This window comes from Rutidosis leptorrhynchoides, chromosome 8, assembly GCF_046630445.1.
Source record: "Rutidosis leptorrhynchoides isolate AG116_Rl617_1_P2 chromosome 8, CSIRO_AGI_Rlap_v1, whole genome shotgun sequence".
In the NCBI taxonomy this organism is placed as follows: domain Eukaryota; kingdom Viridiplantae; phylum Streptophyta; class Magnoliopsida; order Asterales; family Asteraceae; genus Rutidosis; species Rutidosis leptorrhynchoides.
Window position 1 is genome coordinate 118,671,118 of NC_092340.1, and position 19,962 is coordinate 118,691,079.

Genomic DNA, 19,962 nt, shown 5'->3' on the forward strand with positions numbered 1-19,962 from the left:
ACAGATGCTTGTTGATGACAAGAAGTGGATCTGATAGCTTAACTGTGCCGATGCTCAAACTTTTCTACTCATTCACAAGAGTAGAGAATCCTGATTATGCAGAACTTATATGGGATTTGGTTCAGGCACAGGTTGAAAAGCCAAGGGGTTCATACATCCCTTGCGAAAGGTTTTTCTGTATCTTTATCCATGATGCTATAAATGCTTGCAGAAATGCAAATATATTTGTACCAGGTACACATGGATTACAGATGAAAAGGTTTGGAGAGCTGAAGATGAACACCCCTATGGTGTCTGATAATCAATTCACTGCGCCAATTCCAAATTGGCTAGTGAGGCTAGCTGAACTCCAAGACGCTCGTATGCGTTCTTATTTTCAGGTTGTAAGAATACCTCTTCCGAAGCCGGTACAACAAGAACAAGTTGAACCTGTCGTGGTTCCAGCCCCAGAGGTTGTAGAGGAACCTGTAGTTCAACCACCCGGGCCATCTAATCCTCCACTTAGGGTGAACCTCAAACGATCTAGGGTAGCACACCAAGCTCAACCCGTGAGGATCAGGGAACCTAGTTCAACTAGGATTGAACCAACCCTTTCCACAACACCCGAAGTAAGCAGTGACACTTCAGCAACATCATCTGAATCATCTCCTGAACATTCTCCTAAGAGAACTCGATACATGCCTGATGAGATGATTCAGACTCCGCCAACCCAACGAGTAACTAGATCTAGGACTTCGACACCCATCGTCCGCCAAACAGTTACTCCAACCATTAGTGATATGGACCAAGACCTAGAGCCAATTAGGTCACCTTCACCCATCTCCGTATCACATCCAAGAATAATAGTAAGCCCTACACTAAATGAAGCGCAAGCTTCGGTAGGCAAGAGATCTAAACGCACGGATGGTAAAAAGACCACTAAGCCCATCCAATCTAAACAGGACTTAAGAATAAATCCTACAAAGCAAGATGCTTCGGCATCTAAGGAAGTAAAGTCTTCCTCTGCAGTAAAGTCTGCATTGACTCAATCGATTGAGGACACTCAATCATTGAAGTCCAGAACGGCCGAAGGGGAGCCAAAAAATCTTGAAAAGGCACCCTGCGTATCGGTTGGAAATCCTCCTGTGCCTCAACGTACAACAGGGTCTCGAGGTCCGGCTTATCTTGATGAGGAAGATCTGCCGCGTCCCATGGAAATGAGTCAACATGACAATCCTTCGGGATATTTATCAGACTTCCAGCAGACTGTTCCCTTGGTTCATGAAAGTGATCCATTGGTTCAAACCACTTCTCTTCCGGATTCTGAATCTCAGGGTCTGGAGGAAGAGTCTTTAATTGAAAGAGATGTGCCACCTCATGGTATATCAATGATTTCAGGAGTCGGGATAGCAATATCTCTGCGAGAACTAAACAGACGGGTAGTTCTACTACTCTGTCAGAGTCCCATGAGACCAAAGTCATGGAGGCGGATGCTTCGAAAGAAACTTCGCCGGTGACAACTCCGGTTGTTACCCAACCTCCATCAGAAGGGGATATCACGAATCTGACTAGTAGTATGTATAGCCCTACATATAAGAATAATACCGCACAATCATCCTTACCTGCCCTCACGGTAACTCAAACACTTCCACCGACATCGCCTTCAACAGTTGCTGCTGCTGGTGTTCCTATTGTTACTTTTCCACCTTCACCCTCTCGTTTACCACATTTCTATGATGCTTTGGAACAAGAATATTTCAGTCGTATGTTTTCTAGAGTCAATCTAGATGTTCTTCGATGCACTTCGCTTCAAGCATTGTTTCGTGCTCGTGTTCGATATCCACTTAATTCATGCTCTTCTCCGTTGAGTCCTCACCTTGATGATGAACATGACGATTCTGATCCTCAGAATAGCCATGAGGGGGATATAGGACTAGATGGAGAATATCTAACGGTAAACATTTCAACTAAGGGTGGTGGTGTAAGGTCTTCATCAGCTTCACAAGCTCAACAAGTTCAGATGGAATCAGAAATAGTTACTACACATGATGAAATTTATGATAAGGAGCCTGAGCAAGTTATAATTCCAATTGTTCATAATGAGGCTGACAGTGGACTGGTAGATGAGGATTTGAACTTGAGTGATTTCTATCTTGAAGAGACGGATGACGATGGATTTGTCATTCTAAGCAAGTTATCATCAGTATCTTCAATTCCGGAAGATGTATAGATTGTAGATGAAGAGAATCCTGAACCAGTAATAGAAAGTGATGATGAAATGGATTCTTCTAATGACGATGAAGACAATCTTTATGTTAATCCAAATGAGGATGAGATCTTTGATCATATTGAAGATGATGATGTTCCTAATGATGATGCAACAAATCATACTGGTCATTCATCAAATTCTACACCCTCATCGAGTTCAAATCCAACAAATGCTAATGAAAGTTCAACTTCTGGTACATCTACATCAAGTGAAACAGTGGATTCCAGATTCAAATACAACCATGGAATATTCTTTGAATCAGGAGCAAAGATTATTGTTGGGAGTAGAACATGATTTTATAACATTACGAAACACATTCATCAAGGAAAATGCTTACAAGATCTTCAGCATCAATGAATTACCAAGGAGTAAAAGGTTTACTTATATAGGTTCACGATTGCTTCCAGCAAGTGAAAGGAATTGGTATGAGTTTATGTGGAGGAAACATATCAACAAAGATGAAGATGATCTGTGGCTTCAAAGAAAATATCGTATTTCAGAAGTGTTGAATATTACTCGAGTCGGAGTAGAGATAAGAGAAAAGAAAGACGTCATCAGTCAGTTCCACGTTATCAGAGAAGATGAGAAAGAGTACAAGTTCACTGAAACAGATTTTCATAATCTAGATATGCTTGACATCATTCACATCTACAACTACCTCAGTATCATCACCATACGACCTTTTGCTAAGGCTCAAGCTTTGGAAGCTGTGAAAAGATACATGATGGAGACAATTGAACTGATGAGACGTGAAGATTTTCAAATAGGTCTCGAAGCAAAAAGGAAAAAGATTCGAATTACGTGTCCAAATCAATTTACAGAGGGACTGAAGGATATGAGGATGTTTCAAATGCAATTCGAACCCGAAGGGTTTGTTTTTTTAAATTCTCAAAAAGAAAAGGTGTTCATTCGTACTGAAGAGCTGAACAAATATTCAGATGGAACACTTAAGGCTGCACCGAAGTATCTTAAGATTCATCAAAGCAAGTTCCATGACATTGATATGATAATGGGTCTTGGAGAATTTATAAAGCATATAAGAGATCGTCTGAAACTCCGGGTTCGTACAAGACAGTTTGAGATACTTCGTGGACAGAGAAAGAGAAGATATTTCAAAGAAATGGATGAATATCCATTACATGAGGGAGATCCAAGAAAAGCATGGGGTGTCTGGAAACCTTCTAAGCAAATTTCGGAAAATCAAGTAGAAGTTTCAAAACCAGATGGCACACGATGGAAACTAACGTTTGGACCTCTCAAGATTATAAAATAGGATTATGTTGTAAAGTTCACATTTAACACTAAGGGGGAGATTGTTAGGACCCCGAAGTTGTATAGTGTTAATGTGAAATAAGCTTAAATGAAGGTTCCTTAGAAGAGGGCTATATAAGGAACCTAAGTAGTCCTAATTAGATAACCATTGCATTGTAACCGAGTTCTAGAAGCTGTGGAATGTAATTTTACCGATTCTCTCTAATACCGAGTCTCATTCTTACATACTGAATCTCTCTTTATATTATCATTTCTCTCAATCTCAACATGATCTGACCTATCACATTTAATGACCGGTTTGTCGATTTTAAAACTTTAGTCGCAGTTAAAACCTAATGTAAAATATTAAAAATAAAATTAACTTAAAGCGTAAAGTAAATGACAATAATTAAAGTGCGATAAATTAAAATTCGATAAATAAAATGACAATAAATAAAATTGCGATAATTAAAAAGTACGATAATTAAAAGTGCAATTAAATATAATGACAGTAAATAAAAGTGTGATGAAATATGAAATAAAGGAATTATGCTTATTTATACTACCATAATCATGATGTTTGACGTGTTGATTTTAGTTTATTACTATGGGTTAATTGTCCTTTGTCCTGGATTATTCAATATGTCCATCTGGTTTTTGTCCATAACAGTCCATCAGTCATAAATATAAAGTGTGAGTATCCTCGTCAAATTATTCTTATATCCGAAGTCAAATATTCCAACTAATTGGGGACTTAAACTATAATTACACCAATTTTCCTTGTATGTAATTCACCCCTGTTTTAATAAGTCCATTAACTATTAATCCATTCCCGTGTCCGGTTAAATGAACGATTATTAGTACTTATAAATATCCCGCCCATCGTGTCCGATCGAGTGTATATGGTTATTTATAGGTACGTCCAATTGTAAATCTTTATATTAAATTAACGGACTATCATTCAATTAAACAAATATAAAGGCCATTAATAGCCCATAGTCTAATTTCCACAAGTGTCTTTCTTTTGTCCAAACCCCAATAATAGTACAAAGCCCAATTACCCCGTCTTAATATTTTAGCCCAACATCACGATTACTTTAATTTAAATAAGCATAATAATAACTTATCTACGAGACATTAAATTAAAAAGGTTGAACATAACTTACAATGATTAATAATAGCGTAGTGTTACACGGACAGAATTTTGACTTACACACTTACAACATTCGCTAACATACCCTTATTATTAAAATTAAAATATATATATATATATATATATATATATATATATATATATATATATATATATATATCTGTGAGAGATAGAGAGTGAGTTAGGTGTGTTACATTCGACCAAAAACTGCGAAATTTATAGGATGTCACCAACATTTTTGCTCCATGCGATCGCATGGCATTTGTGCCTTCTGGCCATGCGATCGCATGGCCTGGGAATCCAGCTCACATTTGCTTGTTTTCTTCTTGCCGACGGTTTTAATATATAATATAATATATATATAATTTTTAAGAATTAATTATATATTATATTATATTCATGTGCATAGTTGACTTGTAATTTTTAGTCCGTTGCGTCGAGCGATGAGAGTTGACTCTGGTCCCGGTTCCGGATTTTCGAACGTCCTTTCGTATTATTTAATATCTTGTACTTTGCGTTTTGCGGCTCGTACTCTTGTAATTTTGAGATGTTTCTCATCAATAATTTGAACCACTTTTATTGTACTTTGTACTTTTGAGCTTTTTGGTCGTTTGCGTCTTCAATTCGTCGAATCTGTCTTTTGTCTTCACCTTTTATTATTTAAACGAATATCACTTGTAAATAGAACAATTACAACTAAAAGCTTGTCTTTCTTGAGGGATAATGCTATGAAATATATGTTCGTTTTTAGCATTATCAAATATTCCCACACTTGAGCGTTGCTTGTCCTCAAGTAATATAGTCTTGAAATAAAAATACTAGAATCACTTCTTTATTCTTCACACTTTGTACATCAGTGATTTCTATACGGCAGTATGAACAATGGTAGTAACGATGTGGTTTACAGTCCCACATGACTATGAAAAATTTAGATCCTTAAGGAAATTGGATCTTTATGAAAACATTTGATCTTTTTGAAAATTCAATCTAGCTTTTACCCTAGATAAGTTTTTCGGAATAACCCTTCACCGGAGTTTGCAAAATGTTTTTGTGGGTTTTGTAGGTTTCAGATTTGAAAATTTTAGCTCAAAACTTGCGGTTTTGTGTCACCCACTTGCTAACCTTGTATTGGGAAAGCAACACATCCAGTATACTTGCTCCATATATTACCTTTTAGTAAACTACCGTCCGGTTGTAAAGGAAAGTGTTGAACAAGCAACTGTTTAGGCAATGTCCTGTGACATGCTTTTAATTATGGTCTATAACGTGTCGGATGCAATTACTATCCTTTGTAGGAGCAATAGTAAAGATCACCCTATAGTTTTTCGTTCTGGCACAAGGTCCTGTCTTCGACCATGCTATGCAACCACCGTTCTTACGGTTGACACCCGATTTGATTCAGGTGACCTAATGAATTCCAGGTAAATTCCTAGGATTTTACGTTCAATGGTAATGAACGCATTGAAAATGGGTTTTCAGAAAACAAATCGGTTTGTAATTTTGATCAAAATATTTTCTCATTCAATCTCGAGTTTAGATATCATCGAATTCCATGAAGTTTGTAATTCTCAATCTTTAAGGTCAATCTCAAGGATTGAGTAATATTAGGCTTAAAAGCTGATTTTTGATCTTTAAGGAGATTATCCTTTCTGGGAATCTGATTCATTAGTCTTATAAGCTAATTTGCACGGTGCCCCCATTGTACGAGACAGATCCTCTCATGGTTAGGATAAGTCTGACCACTTGGCGACCCTGTTTGATGCTGAGGTCCGTAGATTTTCAGCTGATTTTCGATAAAACTTTTCAAGGTTTTTTGTAGATTCTACAACTGGTCTGGACGACAACTTCCAGACCTAAATCAAGAAGCGCGTTTCTTTTTCTCTCGGAAGACTTTACTTCCTTTTAAATTCTATTTATATTACAATAAACTGGGTAAAACTGATTAATATTGTCCAAAACAAAAGTATCTTCAATTATTTGTACAAAAATATGTGACATATGTTCTAAATAACTTGGTAAATTTTTCCTACACTTGGCTTTTATTTTCCTTTCTTTGCCTTTTTATTGTCCTCTATTCCATTTTAAATGAATTCTAACATTTTGGGTTGTTTCTCAATTTATGTCCTTTCCGAGGTAACAATAATTTTGGTGTTAACACCTAGTTTTATCGTTCATAAATTTGTATAAACATGATTTTGAGTTCATTTAATTGAAAATTTTGAAAAATTTTACTAGAATTGGGTAGTCAGTATATAAGACTAGGGCTGTTCTTTATTATCAGAGAGCACTAGATTCTAATACAACTACTGCGTTACTAGTATTTTTAATGGTAACCAAGTGTTTAAATTTAAAATTTTTAAAAATCCGAAAGAATTTAACCCCTTCCCACACTTAAGATCTTGCAATGCCCTCATTTGCAAGAAATCAGTAACTATTTAAATTATTGAGGGTGAATAGCGTAGAAAAATAATTAAATTTTACCAAAGTTTCCAAACATATTGGCGTTTGTTTGCTGAATGATAAATGGTGCACATCATTTGTTCATTCCGTCTTGTTGTTACATCACATTTGTTTTTCGTTTTGTCGTCAAAATTAGTAGCTTTTGCTGAACTTAATGCCAGTCTTTGAAAATGCTCTGTTTTACACTGTTTTGTACATAAGATAAACTACAAAATACATAATATTTTCATTATTATTATTTTTAAATAAAAAACCTTTAACTAATTAAAACGTAAATTAATAAATTTTAAAAATTTTGTTTCTTTTTAGGAGTAAGGGCATTTCGGATCGTTGTCCTATTCCGTCCCTCGATAAAAGTTTAAAATTTTTTACTTTTTAAGCGTCGTTTTAAAAGCAAAGATTTTTCGATTTTTTAATGTTTTTTGGCATACTTTAATTCAATAAGATTAAAAATAATGATAATAAAAGTTCTCGTCCCTCCCTTGGGTAGAGCAATTTCGGTTCAACGACCTAGTTTTCAACTCACAACGAATTTTAAAAATCAAATTTTTAACTTAGTGAAATAAAGTAAATTTTTGTTTTTAAATTCACACCAAACTTAAATTTAAAATGCATAAAATTAAAATTTCATATTATTAAAATTAAAAATTCACACCAAACTTATATTATATTTTTGTTTTTATACATACAAACTTATATTAAAAATATTAATTTTTTTTCAAATATTTACAAACTTAAATATATTGATTTTAAAAAGTTTATAATATTAATTTAATATTTATATATTAATTTTAAAAACAAAGTAAAAATTAAAAATTAAAAATCTTTTTGGTCTTTTATCCCACTTTAATCAATCAAATATTATCAAAAATATACGCCCCTCTTTTCGGTATAGTAATTTCGGTTCCATAACCTAGTTTTACTCCTGACGAATTTTTGAAATATTTTGGGTTGATTGATTAAAGATATTTATACCTTAAGAATAAACGGTAAATTTCGCAGTGATGTAATAAAGTTTTGTATGATATCAATAATTTCGGTTACGCATACATAATTTTATTGAATACCAATTTAATACTTTATAGCGAACGATTCAGCGTTTATTATCAAAAGGTTAAAAGCAATAAATAAAAAAATAAAAACTGTACATACTTACCTATGAGAAATAATTCTCAGAGACCTGCTTTAGCTGACTCATAGGAGAGTCGTGTGATTTGGTTCTCCATAGCTACGTAAGGGTAACCTCGATTCTTCAATATATTTTCTTCTAAACATATAAACGGTGCTTCTCTGCATAGAGTAACAAATTCGGTATTTGAATATGTTTGATTATTTGAGCATTTACCTTCGTGTGACCATTTTCTGCATTTATAACATCTTTCAAGGTGTCGTGCTCTTCTTTTTGTTGCGGATTTTGATTTTCCTTTACCAAAATGTATCTTATGATGATCTTTCCTGAGTTCTTTTCTTACTCCGTCCATTTTGCCTCTTATGAATGATACCAATTCACTCGGAAGGGTGTCATTATTACGTTTAGTAATCATAGCATGTAGCATTAGACCATGGTTCAAATCAAAGAAATTCTTCATCTCGTAAAACCTAAAAAAAATAAAAATTCAGAATGGGGGGAGAAGACTAGTTCTTTAGGGCCTGCTAGGGAAAGACCATCCGGATTCCATTCTTGGAAACTACACGAAAACAGAATATCTAACTCTAACAGAAATATATATTACCCTAAAAAGATTCGAACCTTCCCACACTTAGTTAGCTGTGGTGTCGAAATTGTGATTAACTTCTCTTCAATTTCCATTGGATTATCTATGTAATGTTTAACTCTGTGACCATTAACCTTAAATTCAATCCCATTTGAATTTATTAATTCTACTGTTCCGTACGGGAAAACTCTTTTGACTATGAATGGTCCAGACCATCTTGATTTCAATTTTCCAGGAAATAGCTTGAATCGTGAATTGAAAAAAAGAACTCTGTCCCCTTCTTTAAATTCTTTTGAACTTCTGATTCTTTTATCATGCCATTTCTTCATTCTTTCTTTATAGATTAACGAATTTTCATATGCTTCATGTCTTAATTCTTCTAATTCGTTTAGTTGACTTAACCGTAGACGTTCGGCTTCTTGTAAATCAAGTTTACATGTCTTCAAAGCCCAAAATGCTTTACGTTCAATTTCTACTTGAAGGTGACATGCTTTTCTATAAACGAGTCTAAAAGGTGTTGTTCCAATTGGAGTTTTCTAGGCTTCTCTAAAAGCCCAGAGTGCATCCTCCAATTTCATGGACCATTCCTTCGGATTTGATCCTACGGTTTTCTCTAAAATACGTTTTAATGCTAGGTTGGTATTTTCAACTTGTCCACTTGTTTGTGGATGATAAGCGGTCGAGATTTTATGAGTTACTCCATATCTTTTGAGAACCTTCTCAAGTTGATTATTACAAAAATGAGTACCCCGATCACTTATTAAAGGTTTCGGTGTTCCGAACCTAGCAAAAAGACGTTTTAAAAAGTTGACTACAACTCGTGCATCGTTAGTTGGGAGAGCTTGTGCTTCCACCCATTTAGATACATAATCAATAGCAACGAAAATGTAGAGATTATTATGAGATTTTGGAAATGGACCCATAAAGTCAATACCCCAAATGTCAAATACTTCATATACTTGAATGTCATTTTGTGGCATTTCATCACGTTGACTTATTTTTCCGGCCCTTTGACAAGCATCACAGGATTTGCAAAGAAGGTGTGCGTCTTTGAAAATTGTAGGCCAATAGAATCCAGCATCGTAAACTTTTCTTGCTGTAAGTTGAGGCCCATAATGCCCTCCTGTTGGTCCTGTGTGACAATGGTTTAAGATTTGACTGACTTCATCCCCGAATATACATCGGCGTATTATTCTATCGGGACAACTTTTAAACAAATATGGATCTTCCCAGAAATAGTGTTTTATATCACTAAAGAATTTCTTTCGTTTTTGGTACGACAACCCTTTTTCAAGAACTCCACATACTAAGTAGTTTGCATAGTCTGCAAACCATGGAATTTCATTATAATCTATCTTCAATAGATATTCATCAAGAAAGTTATCTTGTATAGCCGATTTATTTAGAACTTCTAATTCAGGATTTTCAAGACGAGAAAGATGATCAGCGGCGAGATTTTCTGCTCCCTTTTTATCTCGATTTTCAATATCGAATTCTTGTAAGAGTAAGATCCAACGGATTAATCGTGGTTTAGCATCTTGTTTTGAAAATAGATATCTAAGAGCAGAATGGTCGGTATAGACCACCGTTTTAGCTAGAACGAGATATGAACAAAATTTGTCAAAAGCAAAGACAATAGCAAGGAGTTCTTTTTCAGTAGTTGTGTAATTCATTTGTGCTCCTTGTAACGTCTTACTAGCATAATAGATAGGTTGAAATCGTTTTCAATCCTTTGTCCTAAAACGGCTCCCATTGCAAAATCACTTGCATCACACATAAGTTCAATCGGTAAATTCCAATTTGGAGTTATCATGATCGGCGAATTAGTGAGTTTTTCTTTAAGAATATTAAAAGATTTGATACATTCATCTGAAAAGATGAATGGAGCATCTTTTTCTAGGAGTTTATTCATAGGAGTGGCAATTTTAGAAAAATCTTTTATGAAACGTCGGTAAAAAAACCGGCATTCCCTAGAAAACTCCTAACTCCTCTAACATTGGTGGGATGTGGAAGTTTAGCAATTACATCTACTTTAGCTCTATCCACTTCAATTCCTTCCTTTGAAATTTTATGACCAAGAACGATGCCTTCTTTAACCATGAAATGGCATTTCTCCCAATTAAGTACTACATTTGATTGTTCGCATCTAATAACCATTCGTTCAAGATTAACTAGACATGTTTCAAAAGTATCACTGAAGACTGAAAAGTCATCCATGAAAACTTTCATGCATTCTTCTATCATGTCATGAAAAATCGCCATCATGCACCTTTGAAAGGTTGCAGGGGCGTTGCAAAGTCCAAATGGCATGCGTTTATAAGCAAAAGTACCATAAGGGCATGTGAACGTGGTTTTCTCTTGATCTTCGGGTGCTATTGGAATTTGAAAATATCCGGAAAAACCGTCAAGAAAACAATAGTAACTATTTTCTGCTAATCTTTCCAACATTTGATCAATGAAAGGTGAGGGAAAGTGATCTTTTCTGGTGGCGTAATTTAATTTTCTATAATCAATACAAACACGCCATTCTGTTACAGTCCTAGTAGGAATAAGCTCATTTTTTTCATTTGTGATGACAATCATGCCACCCTTCTTAGGTACGCATTGAACTGGGCTTACCCATGGACTATCAGAGATTGGATAAATTAAACCTGCATCTAGCAGTTTAATAATTTCTTTCTTAACAACATCTTGCATATTAGGATTTAGTCTTCGTTGGCGTTGCACATACGTTTTATGACCTTCTTCCATAAGGATTTTATGTGTGCAATATGAAGGACTTATTCCTTTAATGTCATTAATCTTCCATGCAATAGCTGGTTATGAGCTTTTAGCACATAAATGAGTTGAGATTTTTCATTTTCAGTAAGAGAAGATGATATTATTACAGGTAATTCAGATTCACCATGTAAATAAGCATATTCCAAATGGTTTGGAAGTGGCTTTAACTCTAATGTCGGTGGTTCTTCTGTCGATGATTTATATTGATATCTGTCTTCTTCTTTTAGCATTTGAATTTCTTCTGTTGTTGGTTCATACCCATTAGCCATAAGTGTAGCTAACATTTCAATTTCATCAATTGGTTCAGTTCCTTCTCCTAAAGAACATTCTCCTGTTCCTTGTAATTCTGGAAATTCTTCTAACAATTCTGCATGTGAATCTATAGTTTGAATATAATAACATGTATCATCTGCAGATTGCGGTTGTTGCATGGCTCTATCAACAGAAAAGGTAACACTCTCGTGCTCTATACTTAGGGTCAGTTTCTTACCAAACACGTCTATTATTGCTTTAGCCGTGTTTAAGAATGGTCTTCCTAATATGAGAGGAACTCGAGAATCTTCTTCCATGTCCAGAATAACAAAATCTACTGGAAATACTAAAGTACCAACTTTAACTAGCATTTTCTCCATTATCCCTCAAGGATATTTTACTGATCGATCGGCTAATTGTATGCTTATTCGCGTTGGTTTCAATTCTCCAAGGTCTAGTTTAGTGTATAGTGAATATGGCATTAAATTTATACTAGCACCTAAGTCTGCTAATGCTTCTATTGAACTAAGACTACCCAGAAAACATGGAATTGTGAAACTTCCTGGATCTGATAATTTTTCTGGTATCTTATTCAACAACACTGCGGAACAATTTGCATTCATAGTAACAACCAAGAGTTCTTCCATTTTCTTTCTATTTGTGATTAGATCTTTCAAGAATTTAGCATATCTAGGCATTCCTGAAATCACATCAATGAAAGGAAGATTTACATTTATTTGTTTAAACATATCCAAGAATTTGAATTGATCGGCTTCAAGTCTTTTTTTTCTCATTTTACTAGGGTAAAGAAGTGGTGGTTGGTATGGTTTAACATAAGGTTTAGCCTAACTGTTGAAAGGACCCGTTCATATACATTATAAACGATTCACAATAGTTGATTACATCACGAGGTATTTGACCTCTATATGATACGTTTTACAAACATTGCATTTGTTTTTAAAAGACAAACTTTCTTTACATCAAAAATTGACGGCATGCATACCATTTCATATTACATCCAACTATAATTGACTTAATATTAATCTTGATGAACTCAACGACTCAAATGCAACGTCTTTCAAAGTATGTCTTGAATGACTCCAAGTAATATCCTTAAAATGAGCTAATGCACAACGGAAGAATTCTTTAATACCTGAGAATAAACATGCTTTAAAGTGTCAACCAAAAGGTTGGTGAGTTCATTAGTTTATCATAATCCATCATTTCCGTAATAGTAATAGACCACAAGATTTCAATTTCTATAAATATCCGTACACTCGCAAGTGTATAAAAGTATTCTATAAGTTGTAGGCACCCAGTAACAAGCTTTAACGTTCATGTTTTACCCTCTGAAGTACACCAGATCAGGTGTGTTTAAAATAACCTCAAAGTACTAAAGCATCCCATAGTCAGGATGGGGTTTGTCAGACCCAATAGATCTATCTTTAGGATTCGCGCCTACCGTACATAGACAAGTAGTTTAATGTTACCAAGCTAAGGGTATATTTCTGGTTTAAACCCACATAGAATTAGTTTTAGTACTTGTGCCTATTTCGTAAAACATTTATAAATCAGCGCATGTATTCTCAGCCCAAAAATATATATAAAAAGGGAGCAAATGAAACTCACAATACTGTATTTCGTAGCAATTATGTAAATGACGGCACTGAACAAGTACAGTGTTTATCTCGAATTCACGAACCTATATTAAGTATATATATTTATATGTTGGTCAATATCTGTCTAACAATTTAGGTCAAGTCGTAGTGTATCACAATCCTAATGCTCGAGACCGACATGCAAAAGTCAACAAAAGTCAACTTGACCCAAAATGACTTCCAAAATCTATACATGTTTATTATATAACTTATATATAGTAGTTTTATATATTTAAATATATTTATCAGATCTTATTATACTAAATAATACAAGTCATTTATTAATAAATAAAAATTTATATTAAAATTCATATATGATAAAAATATACTTTTATATATCTCAAATAATAAAATTTATAAAATTCACTTAATATCATAAAAATATAGTGGTATGTATTATTAATGTAATTACATTACGTGTGGTAAAAAATATCTTTGTACGCATATTTATTTGATAAAATAATATTGATAATAATAATAATGATAAAAATAATAAAATGATAGTTTCAATAAAAATATTAATTTTTAGTAATAAAGATAATTTTAGTAATAACATCAACTGATAACAGTTATAATAATCGTTTTAATAATAATATTAAAATTAATGATAATTCAGTTGACCATATCTTTTAATCCGTTCATCGAAACCACACGATTTCTAAATGAAAAGTTATTAATTTTTATTCTTCATATTTTCAATGACATGCATATCATATAACTTATCTCAGTAGCATATGTATCAAATTCGTGATTTATCATAAACTATTTAACGACAAAACTAAGCATACAAACATGCATAATCATATATACTCGAGCACTAGTTAGGGATACACTGTTAATATATAAAAGATAAGATATGAATGCTCACGTATCAATATTGTGATTCAATATTGCAGGAAAGTACGTAGACGCAACGAAAATGATAAACGTTAGGTTAACCTCACGAGCAATACCCTCGATCAATACCCATAACCTTCATAGCTATAACCCATAATTTCCTTAGCTCTATCCCATTTGAAAACTTATTTTGAAATCGTCTGAATATAACTCCGTCGTAGTATTTTATGTATACTAATAATATCTTGAAATAATACTAAGTAAATATATATATATATATATATGTAATTCGATTGAGAGAGTTTAGAGAAATATATTTTCAAGTTTCTATGAAATAATGAAACCTATTGAATTATATTTAATAGATTTTTGAATTATTAAAGTAAATTATTAAAGTATGAATTATTAAAGTGAATTATTAAAGTATGAATTATTAAAGTGAATTATTAAAGTATGAATTATTAAAGTGAATTATTAAAGTATGAATTATTAAAGTGAATTATTAAAGTATGAATTATTAAAGTTAAAGTAAAGTAAAAGTAAAGTAAAGGTAAAGTTAAAGTATAGTAAAAGTATAAAACTATGTACGTATAATACGTGTATAAAAATATATATAATATTAATTTAAATCGTTATATATATATATATATATATATATATAATAAAATAAAATATAAATATCGTTATCTTTATCATACTGGTTAAGTAATGAGTTGTCAAAAAAAATAGATTTCTTAAATCACAGTGGACCTCATAACATAGGCCCATAATCATATCATAATGTATCTGATAATTCAATCATTTGATATTATCTCTTAATTCTGTCGATAAATATATCGAAACAAATATGTTTATGTAAAGTATCATATATCTAATACTTTGTTAATGTTTTCAGTTAATATTATATATTATATATACATATCTATATACACATAATTGTTCGTGAATCGTCGAACACGGTCAAAGGGTAATTGATTACATGAATGTAGTTCCAAACTTTTTGAGATTCAACATTACAAATTCTGCTTATCGTGTCAGAAACATATAAAGGTTAAGTTTAAATTTGGTCAGAAATTTCCGGGTCGTCACAGTACCTACCCGTTAAAGAAATTTCGTCCCGAAATTTGATCGAGGTCGTCATGGCTAACTATAAAAATGTTTTCATGACGAATATGAGTTGATAAATAGAGTTTTATCATCATTGAGTAATATAGATAAAACAATTTGATTACGCGAAGAGTATAAGTGAAGCTATCGCAAGAGAGTGAAATGAGTAAACGTATATTCGTTTTAACCGATGACGTAGTTATGATTGATTTCCGGAATTCATGGGATTTAAAGAAAATCTTTGCAATAAGATTTGGTTCTTCGGCGATTAAGGAAATCAGGATCTTCTTTGATTAAATGCGATAATCTGTCTCGATTTCTCTGTCTGATATTTTACTATAATTCCACCCCTTCGTTTCTTTATTTCCACATCTCACACCTTCTAGTCTTTCTCCCCAATTCATACTTTAAAGCATTCGTTAATATGCTTCATCCAGTATTGATTCTTGATATACTCTTAACTTTCATATATGTCATTCTTCTTTTTCATCTACCACCGGAGGAAGTTATTTTCTTCTACCATTACCTTGGGGTTATTGTGTTTTTCATTCTCCCGTGTCTTTATATTGCTATACGCATTGATATACACGGTTTGTAATTTCGGGGTTGTTATCGAGCTTTATATTCTCCACTATATTTCGGAGCTTCATGCTTTCGTTTTCTCTTTCCGACCTTAAGTCAAGCGGATAATGGTCCAGAATTGGTAGATATGAATTTTTGGATGAACATAGTTAATGTTCCAAGAAGAAAATCGTAATGGCACGATCTTGATTTGGCAAATTACCAGAATATCCGAAAATATAGAGCTATCAAGATGATATGTTCTTAATATGTTTGGAAATTGGGTAGAATGTAAGAGTCGTGTAAACAGTACATGATGACGGTATGTTCTGTGAATCATCACGTTCCATTAGAAACTCAGCATGACTTACTGTAATATAATCACGTTGATCAAGTGTCATTATATTATACTAACTCATGCTTCAGTTCCCAACACTACTTCAAAAACATTCTTAATTTAAATTCAAATTTTTTTTTAAATTTTGAAACTAACACAGTTTCTTTTTATGTTGTAACGCAGATATTGCGAAGAGATAAAAGATATCGGATAAGAATAGTTGTGAAAATATCTTCAGGAATATCGAAGATATTATAATAAAAGATACGATAATATGGATGATGATGAAGATTTGTCTGTGAAGGTTTAGAATAAGAAGTAAGGTGTTTGCTAACGATTTCAGTAGACACTGAATCATTTGGATCCTTTGAAGGCAGGTTTAGTCTTTGTGATTTGTCCACAGCCTCCTTCATGGTCTGCTCAATCCGTTTTCCAGTTTCAAACCTTCTCTTTTCTCAGCTTTACCACCATACTATTCTTTATCATCAAACTTTTGACTGTTAAAGTTGTTTACAGTTTTTGCTGCTTCATCAGCATTTTTCCAATTTCGGAGAACTAGTTCATAGTTTGGGATGTTTTTCAGAAAATTCACATTCGAAGTATGTAAGTCTAGGAGATAGACGTTATATGTATAACTTTTGACGTAAAATTGTCGCGAAATTCAAAATACTGATTGCTAATTCCCAGTAGTTGGTGTGACAATTATTGTTACAGGATGTATGTGAGTACATGATGGGGTTTTAATGCATAAGTATAGTGGCTTTTCGGAGAGGCTTAAGTCGAAGGTTAATGAAGTTGTTGATAAGTTTACTACTAATGTGGCGAGATATGAAAGGTTCCCCGGTAACAATGATGAAGGGGTAATTGTTATAATAAGGTTTATTCGTATAAACAAATGAAGGTGATTTGCTGGAGCTGTGACAAAACTGTCTATTTTGGAAAGAGATTGAAAAATTATATTTGGTAATAAATATCAAAGGATCTGACACGGATACGTGTTAAACTATAACTTTGGTTTCGAGAGCTTTTCAGATGCATGACAATGGGTAATATGTGGTTGGATCATCATCTCGCATGTCTTTAGGAATTTCGAAGTGTTTGAACACATATTGTAATTGTTAATATACATATGATGTTCTAAGATTTTGAATGATACAAATATTTTTGTGAGTTCCATGAATAGAAATGAGGTTTTAGGACAGTTTTGAAGTCAAAGTATAGTTTTGAAAGATGTAGGAATCTAAGAGTGATGATTTCGATTATATCTTGAATCGAATTCTGAGATTTCAAAATCAGAATATGTAATTAGATTTTGAATGAGTATGGTTGTTTTGATTTCTATAAAAGAATGTATATTGTTGTTAAAGTAGGGAGTATAATGGATGATTTGCTGAATCAGATTCGAAGAATGTAACATATTAATTGTGAATTTATATATCTCTCGGGTACTACCTACCCGTTAAAAAAAAAAATTTCACAATTAATATTTTGTACAAAAGAATTTTATTACAGTCTTTATGGAAATATATATGTGTATATTTCTTCAGATGTAATATTGATTTAATGAGTTAATATTAAATTAAACTCATTTGATTTATGGTTAAGGCTAGGATAGATAATTTCTAAACTTTAGAAATTACATAATCGCCGTAGAATGTTTCCCCAATGAAGTTATGAATCAATACTTCATCGTTGTGGTATTCCTTGGTATCTACATGGCGTATGACATCGATGCTCGTGGGACAGATTGTGAAGTTGAGGTTTGCGATGCGGTTGTTGTTGGTGGTGGTAATGGTACTGTTGATGTTGTTGATGGTGGTACTGGTTATGATGCTGGTGCTACTGCTGGTGTTTGTAACCTTTGCACCATATTCTCCAAAGCCACTACCCGAGCGCGAAGCTCGTTGACTTCTTCTATTACACCGGGGTGATTGTCGGTTCGGACGAGTGGATAAATAAGATCTAGAATTTGGTGTAGTATATAATCATGACGAGATACTCTAAAAATGAGAGAGAAAATGGTTTTTCGGACAGGTTCGCCGGTAAGTGCTTCAGGTTCATTGCCAAGAGGGCAATGTGGTGGATGAAAGGGATCGCCTTCTTCTTGTCTCCAATGGTTAAGTAGATTACGAACCCATCCCTAATTCATCCAGAATAGATGATGGCTAATTGGTTGATCCATTCCGGTCACGCTGCTTTCGGAGCTCATGTGGAAATTCATATCGGCATAGCTGTCGGAATTCAAGGAACTCGAACTGGTTGAGGGATCCATCTTGTATAATCAGGGAAAGAATTTTTTTTTTGGTATGAAATAGATTGTAGAATTTAGATTTGGTATTTTTCAATACATAATTTACATATGTATATATAATACCAAAATCCCATAAATTACGGAGGAATCTTTGAAAGATGTCAGTTAAAGTTCACAGTAACAGATATGCTAAGATAAGAATTCGTCTATACACTATTATTCAATAAATGTAGGAAAACGCGTCTAGACTTAAGAATGATAAGCAGGTAATTTCCTAAGGATGGTAAGTAGATGATTTCCGACTAAAAATGATAAGCAAAAATTTTGACATGCAGACACGGTCGAAGTCAAGACTCACTAATGCATCTTAACAACTATCAGTTAGACACACTAATGCAAGACCTGGTTCGCTAAGACCACCGCTCTGATACCAACTGAAAGGACCCGTTCATATACATTATAAACGATTCACAATAGTTGATTACATCGCGAGGTATTTGACCTCTATATGATACGTTTTACAAACATTGCATTCGTTTTTAAAAGACAAACTTTCTTTACATCAAAAATTAACGGCATGCATACCATTTCATATTACATCCAACTATAATTGACTTAATATTAATCTTGATGAACTCAACGACTCGAATGCAACGTCTTTCAAAGTATGTCTTGAATGACTCCAAGTAATATCCTTAAAATGAGCTAATGCACAGCGGAAGAATTCTTTAATACCTGAGAATAAACATGCTTTAAAGTGTCAACCAAAACGTTGGTGAGTTCATTAGTTTATCATAATCCATCATTTTCGTAATAGTAATAGACCACAAGATTTCAGTTTCTATAAATATCCGTACACTCGCAAATGTATAAAAGTATTCTATAAGTTGTAGGCACCCGGTAACAAGCTTTAACGTTCATGTTTTACCCTCTAAAGTACACCAGATCAGGTGTGTTTAAAATAACCTCGAAGTACTAAAGCATCTCATAGTCAGGATGGGGTTTGTCAGACCCAATAGATCTATCTTTAGGATTCGCGCCTACCGTACATAGACAAGTAGGTTAATGTTACCAAGCTAAGGGTATATTTCTGGTTTAAACCCACATAGAATTAGTTTTAGTACTTGTGCCTATTTCGTAAAACATTTATAAATCAGCGCATGTATTCTCAGCCCAAAAATATATATAAAAAGGGAGCAAATGAAACTCACAATACTGTATTTCGTAGCAATTATGTAAATGACGGTACTGAACAAGTACAGTGTTTGTCTCGAATTCACGAACCTATATTAAGTATATATATTTATATGTTGGTCAATATCTGTCTAACAATTTAGGTCAAGTCGTAGTG